This window comes from Fukomys damarensis, unplaced genomic scaffold (genome assembly GCF_012274545.1).
Source record: "Fukomys damarensis isolate Sample0158 unplaced genomic scaffold, DMR_v1.0_HiC HiC_scaffold_11, whole genome shotgun sequence".
Taxonomy (NCBI): Eukaryota; Metazoa; Chordata; class Mammalia; order Rodentia; family Bathyergidae; genus Fukomys; species Fukomys damarensis.
In genome coordinates, this window is record NW_022900923.1 from 37,447,721 (window position 1) to 37,456,234 (window position 8,514).

The window sequence follows — 8,514 nt, forward strand, 5'->3', positions numbered from 1 at the left end:
TCGCTGGGTCCTGGCCGCGGCGTCGCGTCGGACAAAGGGTGACCGTGTGTCGGCCCCGCTGGAGAGTGGGGCGCGTTTTCCGATCAGCTGGTCGCAGCGTGGGACCTGCCCACCACGCGTGCGTTTGTGGGGGGCTGTAATTGAGGAATTGGTGGAGGTGAAGAACTTGGAAGTCTTAGGAAAAATGTATTACACAGATACGCTGTCCCTGCGTTCTCACTGTAACACTGTGCTCGCCAGTGATTTTAATCAGGGGGAAAACGATGAACTTGCTCGTTTTGATTTTTGCTGCCTCCCTCTCGTTCTTCCTGCACTCACTCCGAGGGAGCAGAGGAAGCTGCAGTCAGGAGTCTCTTCCTAGACTCTCTTGAGCTATGTTTTCTTCTATTTTGTGGATTTGACAGTTGTTTGCAGCAGCTTAACGTCTCCCAACACTTAAGACGATGTGAGTTTGAAGGTAGCATATTTATATTTTTATAACCTTTACAAAAGTAACAATGGGATAAAAGAAACAGTGCTATAATAAGATAGACAAATGATATGAAATGAACCTCTTTAATAATCTGCACGAGCATGTGACCAGAGCTTGGTAAAACTGGTGTTAAAGGGTGTCGCTTCTGATGAAAACCTGGCAGGTTGCCTAAAATTAACTGTTTTTATTGATAATTAGAAGACCATGAGAATCCAGGCTCTGACCCATTCAAGTGTTGAAACTGAAGAACAGTTCATCAAAATAACTGGCAATTTTTGATTTTTTTTTCTCCCCTGGTACTAGGGATGGAATCTAGGGCCTATTCACTGAGCTACATCTTCAGCACACCCTCCCCCCGCAACCCTTTAATTTTGAGACAAGGTCTCTCCCTACGTCGCTAAATTGCCTGGTCTGGGCTCAAACTTACATTCCTCTTGCCTCAGCCTCCGTGAGAGAGGATTTTTCGATATGCCAGTATGCGGGTCTTGATCTTGTTTATATGCTGCCTTTAAAAATAGCAAGTGTAATTTGTTCCCACACGTGACCATATAAAAATGGTGAATATAAGCCAAAAGTTTCATTGTTTTTAGAGCAAACACCGGCAGCATGTAACAAGAGGTTCAATCAGCAGGAAGAAAGAAATGAACTTTTTCTGACTCAGGAAATCCACAGCTGTTTCATCAGTGTCAGTATCATAGGTTAAATGACTTCCAGGAGACCATAAATACACACAAAGAGAAGCTGGTGGATTTTCTTATTCAACAAACCAGAGCTGCTTTCTTGCAACACCTCAAGGCAGAGAGCTCTTCTAACTTTTCTTCCTGCACAGATGTGCATCACGGGAATATCTTGCTGTCCCATCGACCTGTTGCCACCATTGTGTGGGACTCATTTGTGTGTGTCTCATACGTTTATGTGAGCAGCCAACAAGCTCAGAGGTTCCCATTGGGAGAAAGCAAAGCTGGAGAGTGGACACACTTGCTCAGGAGAAGGCCCATGGGCTTTCAGTTGGGGAGATTATCGCGCGGGATCATCCAGAGACCTGGACAAGGGAAAGCAGGCTGCTGTGAAGTTCTCAGTGTTTGTTTTCCTTCCAAGTTTTGAAATACGAACTTCTAAAATAAAAAAGCGAAGGCCCTCTAAAGTGTTTAGTGAGCCTAGTCTCCTGCAAGCTGTTCCTTGTGGTCTCTGGAGACTTGCTGGGTTGCCACTTCCTTGCTCTAACTTTGCTGAAATGCCTTAGAGCGAACCTGGAGCTGAACTTTGAACTTTACCCGTTCTCCCTTTTTTATTTTGTAAGTTTTCTTCACAACATTTAGTTGGTATTCAGCCATTAAATATGACACTGATCAACTAAACAAGTTTTTCATTACTCATTAAAATACACGTTAGCATACACACTAGTTATGTATAATGTATACTTTATCGAAAGGTCCTATACAAGAGTTTATGGTAAAAACATTACTTTTTAAAAGCTCGTGGGAATGTTCCCCTACAAAATTTCAAGACTAAGTAATATCACCTAAATTTCTCAGAGCCACAGAAGTTACTTATTTTTACCTTTACACGAAGTATTTGGAATGCTCTTTTTAAAACCATGTTTGAATATAGGTAAAACCATGCTTCCTTGAGAGTTAAAGGACTATACTAGAAGTTACTTTTGATGAAACTTTGTGAAAGCAGTGGTTCTTAATATGTTAAAACCATTTTTTTTACTTATAAAGAGAATTAACACTAGAAAAAAAATAATGTAAAACATGCAATGGAGTAACATCATGAAGGGAAAGTGTTTAATAATGGCAAAAGTAATACTGTTCTATAAGGACTCTTGGTTTTGATTAGCACCTTTTCTGTAAGTCTAAAGCATTATCCACCTATTTTAAGTACTGAAATTGCAACTTCAACGTCTGAGTGAAAGTTCATTTTCAGCCTCCTAAGCTCTTAAAATTATTTAAATCACCTGTTAGTAAGCCTGTTACTTAAAAACTGAATGAAAAATATCACAGCAGTCACTACACAGTTACCTGATATAGAAGAGTTCTTGTTTTTCCATCAACTCCTCATTTTCTCAACTTGTGTATTTTCTCCTTTAGTCACATAAAGTTGGATCGTAGTATATGTTGTAATGCACTCAGTCTTTCATTGAAAATGCCATGAAAATTGCTGGGAATAAGTTTAGTATTTTTTACAGTACTTTAGGAGTAGAAATGATGTTGAGGAGATATGATGAACGTTGAGATCAGTGAATTGTTTTATTGCATTACCTTGCAGGCTGGTCATTTACACTATGTGGACCCAGCTAGTGGTTACGTGGTGCTCACAAGGCTGGCCCACTTGCAGAGAGGCGCCTGCTGTGGCTCTGCCTGCAGACACGTGAGTAACAATCCACCTTATAACAGCGGGTTTGCCGGGGCTTCTATAACTTCATAAATACCTATTATTTGAACAACAAGTCAAATAAAAAAGCTAAATAGACCTGGAGTGCACTTTTCACAAGCTACTTTAGCCAAGGACAATGAAGTCCTTAGTAGCAACGCAGGACTTTTAAAGTTAATGGAATTTGGTAATGTTTCATTGTAAGCATCATTCCCTAAAACTGCTGTGACTTGAAATTCATGGGAGCTCTTTATTACAAAAAAACTTATCATGAGGTTCCAAATAAGTTACGTTCATTAGGCAAGTACAAAAAGGCAGGAAAAGAAATTAAGAATATTGCAAGCTAGATCTCAAGCAGCATTTTCTGCATTATTAGCTAAATAAATGGAAATCGGACCAGCATTGACAGGTGGGTTGCCTCACATAATAAAGATTTCTCTCTCCCTTCCCCTTCCTTCTTTCCTTCCTTTTCTCCCCTACCCTTCCTTTCTCTCCCTCCTCTCTTGCTTTTTTCTAGTCCTCTATGTTTAAAAGAACTGTGAAACTAAATTTCCCCAAATTTAATACTATACGTTTCCTGATATTTTTATGTCAATAGATAACATCTCTATGTTTACTGATGAAGATAAACTACCCCTCTCTTTCCCTATTTTGAACAAAGAAATACAAATGGTTTTTTCTTTTACTATTAAAAAACATAACATTAAGGTAAATTGTTACAGGGTTAAAATCATAAACCAATAAGCTGTTTACAGAACATTTTATATGGTTTGTTGTAAGAAAGTATTACTTCCTTCCTCTAACTGAACTGCTTCTTAATTAAAGAATAGACACTATGTGTATGCATTAGCTGTAGCCTGTGTTGAAAAACTCAGCCTTCACTTTTATGTATGGTTCCACTTGTTCTATTAATGCTGTTTCTAATAAAATGCATGGCGGCTTTGTGTAAATTGAGGACTTGGGTTATTCTGGGTGGATATTTGACAGTAAAATTCTTAAAGTTGGGAGGATGCATTTAGGAAATGGCTCTTGAACCCTAATTAGGACCATTTGCTAAAGGTTGCCATTCTTCAAATGATCTATATAGTGCTCTTAGCAGTCTCTCTTTTTTTCACAAGTGTGCTTTTTCAAGATGATTAAGTAATTTAATAATAATATGTTTTATTTCTTCTGCAGTGTCCATATGGTCAAGCCAATGTTAAAGATCCATCCAAAAAGAAATGATTCAACTCATACTTCTTTGTTTGACAACAATTTTTGTCTCTCTACTCTAATTGAACTTAAATCTCTAATTCGGAATTTCTCTCTTTGTTCTTTGTATTGGAGCACAAGTTTAATCTTAAATATATATGTTAAAAGAACATCAGTGGCAAAGCTAATAAATGTTTGTCCTAAAGTGGCATAGTGATAATCATTTTCCTTTTTTTGCTTCATTATCAGACACGTGTTGAGGAAAAATAATGACCATTTTATTAAATCAAAGTAGCAATTGGCCACATGAGTAGCTCTTGATGTTTTTTATCCTTGGTGCTCCTACTGTGGTCTTATCAGTGTTAGCAGTCAAGGGAGGTGAGTGCCCAAGAAGTGCCATCCTCACCAAGGAATGCTCTCATGTTCCATCTGTACTTTTGATAAAAACTTTGCATCATGTTGCCCGGGAGTCTCTGCCACTGAAGATACCTCATTGACCATTTCTCTCCCTCCCTTTCTTTGGACACTTGCCAGGCAAGTCTATCTTTGACTATTTCATTAGCTTTACAACCACAGTGTTCACTGTGATGATGCCCCCATGAAATATCAGCCCTCAGGCTGAGTCAGGAGCTCAAAAGGACTGTGTTTTCCACACCTTTCCTGTTTCTCCATGAAGACAGCATTCCCCAGGACATCCTTTCTTAGCCTGTGGACAGTGTCCAGTGAAATGAGGTTTCCACCTCCTGGGAAAAATGGCCTTGCTCAGAGTTGACCTTCCACCTTCTGATGGAATCGGAAAGATTCCGGAAGACCTCAGTTGCGTCCAAAAATTGTTGGCACCCCCCACACACCAGTCCTGCTGCTACCCTAACCATGGTGCCTTAAACAACTCTTCCCATGGACCATATGAGATGTGAGCAGCTTTCTTAGGTTCAGAAGAGCCATGTTTTTGACCTGGCATTATCCACACATTCCTTTGTGGAGAGGAGTAGGAGAAAGTGATCAGCACTGTGATTGTGGAGGCAGTGTTAATCTTTCCAGAAAGGCACGAGGATACAGGCAGGCCTGTCTCCTTTCCATCCTTGGGCCAAGAAGATCCAGTCATTTCCACTTTTTCCACCAGATTTGAAGATTAACAAGGCCATTTTCTGAGTGGAGGCTGGGTGCTGCTTTCTTCAGCAGTCCCAAAATGAAGAAGAAAGCCTGAAAAGGTCATGTTTCTAGAGAATAAGAAAACCAGCCATCATGAGGAATCCTTACACGGGACACTGGCCATTCTTGGCAGAACATCAAACCTTACCGGTGAGAGACCATAGAAACCACTGGTCAGGGAGTGGGGCAGGAAGGGACAAGGATGCCCCTACTCTTTCCTGTACCTGGAGCCAGGAGCGGTGGACTGACGTTTACAGTGGTTCTGGAGATGAATTGGAACCAAACATCCAGGACGGTAGCTAGGCAGTGCTCCCACATTAAACACAATATGGCCACATAAATAGATCTTACTGTAAAAGCTTTAAGCTATATTGTATTCACACATTGTAAAGTAAAAATACAGGTTTCTTATAAGGTGTGTGTACACAAACACATGGATGCTGCAAAATAGAGACTTCCCATTTAAATCAACTCATTCTGCTCTACTTTCTGTCTTTCTGGACCAGAAGCAATGAATCAGGGGAGGCTGATTACTATATCACTTCTACTATGGAATGGTCCAACAGAACCTGGGGTCACCACAGCAGGGGATGGGGATGGGTTCCTGCTGCTGTGTGGTTCTTCTAGCTGGGGAAAGGCCCTGCCCTGTGTAGTTCTCCAGCAGGTGGATCCTGGTGCATGCTCTTCAGTGAGCAAGGAAAAGAAGAGCTTTTGGTTTTCTAAGTAAAGTTCGTGGCACCCAAAACCCGGGTGTGTTTAGAACTGGGCCAGCCCTGAGAAAATGAAGTGCCCTGGGGGCTGAAAAATGTCTTGTTTCCGCACATCTTCCCTTCCAAAAATGCTCTCAAAGCTAGTTTCGAACTTACCATTCAGCCATCAAAAGAGGATAAGCCTGAGATTCATGTGCACTGCCCCTGGCCAGCCCACAAGGTACCTTGCCACCTTCCTCAACCTCATCTTCTCCACATCCCAGCGACAACTTGAGGTTGTGGGCTGACACCTGTCCGGAGAGGTAGAAGATTAAAACTCAGTGCTATTTTTTCACTATCCTGAAACAAGAGGTACTCCCTGGTGCTAAAAATATCCTCTCCCTTCAAAAATAAAGTCAGATAATTAAATTGTGTGTGTGTGTGTGTGTGTGTGTGTGAGGGTGTGTGCCCTACTGAACATCTCTGGAGAACCTGACTGGAAGAAGGAAGAAGCCTCAGCTGCCTTCCCACCAGAGCCTGGGTTGTCCCTGGAGTCCCCAGTCTACTCTGGACCTGGCGGGGGGCTGCTGTGTGCCTGAGGGGGCTGGTGTGTGGACCCCATCCCCACAGTTTTGGCTTAGGATTCCTGATACAAATGAACAGAGCCCTGGGGCCCTCGAATAAAAGGCAATGCTGACCCAGAGGGTAAGGATTCTAGGAGATTTGAAGGTCCCTCACAACCACATCCTCCCAAGCGAAATTTGTGTACTAAAGTGTGAGTTTAGATGTGTGCGTCAGTGTATGTGTCTGTGAGTAGAACCATATTATTATCAAATAAAAGAGTCTGCAAGTTAAAGGAGGTTTAAGACAGCTGCTCACACAAGACTTAGCACTCAGGTGTTTTGGAGTCGTTACTGCGGTCCATCTCTTCCATGGCCTCGCTGAAGGGCTTAGAAGCTGGCCCCCGGAGCTGTCTCCTTTCCTGGCAGCGAACACTGATCAACAATGGGAATCCTGGAAGAAAGAGCTGAGGCCGGGGTGGGAAGGGAAAAGTCTGGGGCAGGACGCTTAAAAGTAAACGGGCGGGACAGACTGGTTGCTGGGATTAGTGAGGCCAAGATAGGAAAACAAATTCTGTCCCGACTGCTTTGTGCGATGTTCCAGAATTTGGGATGGAAACAGAAAGGCGGGAGCCTCGGATTTTTAGTTCCTGGTCTATCCTTTGCTACCACTAAACTGGTGGAGCTTGTGGGGCTGGTAGCTGCCATCCTGCAGGGCCCCAGGTGTCACCCCCAGTCCCGCGCAGTTGGCCCTGGAGTATGGGAGGCGCCTGCACCAGCCCATCACGCTGTGCACCCTGCGCCCTCGGCCCACGCAAGCCGTGGAGCTGCTAGACACGGCACGAGGGGAGAGGGGAGGCGGGTAGGGAGGGCGGCACCGTCACCTGGGCCGGCAGTCTGAAGCTGCCAATCTCACTGCTCACACCCCCTTCCCCTGGCGCGGGAGCCTGGCAGCAAGGAGCGCCGCCCCAGCTCCCAGGGTGAGGGGCGCACCTGGCGGGGAATGGGTGGATAACTGGCCAGAGGCCTGGCTTCCCGCTTCGCCCTCCACCTCGAGCGGCCCGACTGCGCCCGGGGCGACGCAGCCCCTCAGGAATCCAGAGCAGGTAATAGGACCCCCGCCCCGTCCCGGGTCGGCTGCGGGCTTTGAGTGCGAGTCTTCTTCCGGAACCTCAATCCCCCCACCCCCCAGCAGGGGCTTGAGCTGGAGAGAAGCCCCGGGCCGGGCTCTGAACGCAGAACTCTTTGCTACGTGCCGGGTCCGGGAGTCCCGGGGTCCCGCGGACGAGCTGCAGAGCGGAGGAGCGACCCGAGGGGAAGGCGGGGGGAGGCGGGGAAGCCGTGAATGGCTTAGCCCAGTTTTCCCGCAGGAGCTACCGCCCCTTCGCCGTCTAGGCAGGCACCAGCTGGCGGCAGTATCTCTTAGGTTCAAGCTCCTAGAAGGCGAGGGCCAGGCGCCCAGGGCGCACCGCGGGACTCCAGCCCCCGCCCCGCTCCCGGCTGCGCCGGCTTCCAGACGCCCAGGCTTTATGAGGTTCGGTTACCGCCGAGTCCTCCATTAACACCTCCTCGGACTACTCAGGGGCTGCAGGGCTGGACGCGGCCTCGGAGAGTGTCTGGGGCACCGGCCTTCCAGCCCCCGCCCCGCTCCCGGCTGCGCCGGCTTCCAGACGCCCAGGCTTTATGAGGTTCGGTTACCGCCGAGTCCTCCATTAACACCTCCTCGGACTACTCAGGGGCTGCAGGGCTGGACGCGGCCTCGGAGAGTGTCTGGGGCACCGGCCCTCGTCGTACCCTCCGCCCCGTGCTCCCTCCTCCTCCGCCCGATTTGAAAGCATAAACAGAAAATAAAAGACAGGTGGAGGGAGCTGAGGGTCAGAGGTGAGGCGTTCGGGTCAGTTCCGATGCGTTGGGGGAGCTTCCACCCAACAGTCCTCGGTTTATTTATCTGTTTGCTTTAACAGAGGGACCTCAGGCGAGACCCGGGACGGGCCCGCACCTCTGGCCGCCGCCTCCCGCCCTCCCTGCGCCCAGCACCACATTCCTGGGGGGAAACAACTGACCTCTGGACACC

At 46.3% G+C, this 8,514-nt stretch overlaps 1 long non-coding RNA gene across 4 annotated transcripts; it reads left to right on the forward strand.

Moving 5' to 3' along the window:
• Positions 1 to 6: 6 nt before the first annotated feature.
• On the forward strand, positions 7 to 6,277 carry LOC109118385. 4 transcript variants are annotated; one of them, XR_002025708.1, is made up of 4 exons: positions 7 to 118; positions 405 to 445; positions 2,744 to 2,845; positions 4,025 to 6,277. It is a non-coding gene; the product is annotated as an uncharacterized LOC109118385 (long non-coding RNA). The 4 variants fall into 4 exon arrangements; XR_002025706.1 differs by having other exon boundaries at positions 7 to 457; XR_002025705.1 differs by having other exon boundaries at positions 7 to 445.
• Positions 6,278 to 8,514: the final 2,237 nt, after the last annotated feature.